This window comes from Gekko japonicus, unplaced genomic scaffold (genome assembly GCF_001447785.1).
Source record: "Gekko japonicus isolate JY-2015 unplaced genomic scaffold, Gekko_japonicus_V1.1 scaffold6000, whole genome shotgun sequence".
In the NCBI taxonomy this organism is placed as follows: domain Eukaryota; kingdom Metazoa; phylum Chordata; class Lepidosauria; order Squamata; family Gekkonidae; genus Gekko; species Gekko japonicus.
In genome coordinates, this window is record NW_015163807.1 from 36,629 (window position 1) to 36,915 (window position 287).

The following is a 287-nucleotide window of genomic DNA, read 5'->3' on the forward strand; positions in this document are numbered from 1 at the left end:
TGTTACTTCCGGTCCAAATTCAAATAACCTTATTGGCACAACAACCTCTGTTTCTTGTGTCTGGGTGTGTGTGTGTGTTCAGACGGCTCTATAGATCCGCGCGACTGCACGCAAAGCAGATGCTCTGCCATTGACTAAGGGTCAGATTCAGTATAAAGCAGCTCATGTGTTCCCAATTAGTTGATATCAATGGCCAAGAGCAACACGCAAGATGCTGGAGGGATACAAGATCTTACCTGGTTGCCCAGAGATCTGATAAAAGTTCAAGCATGCTGTTTCCCAGGGGT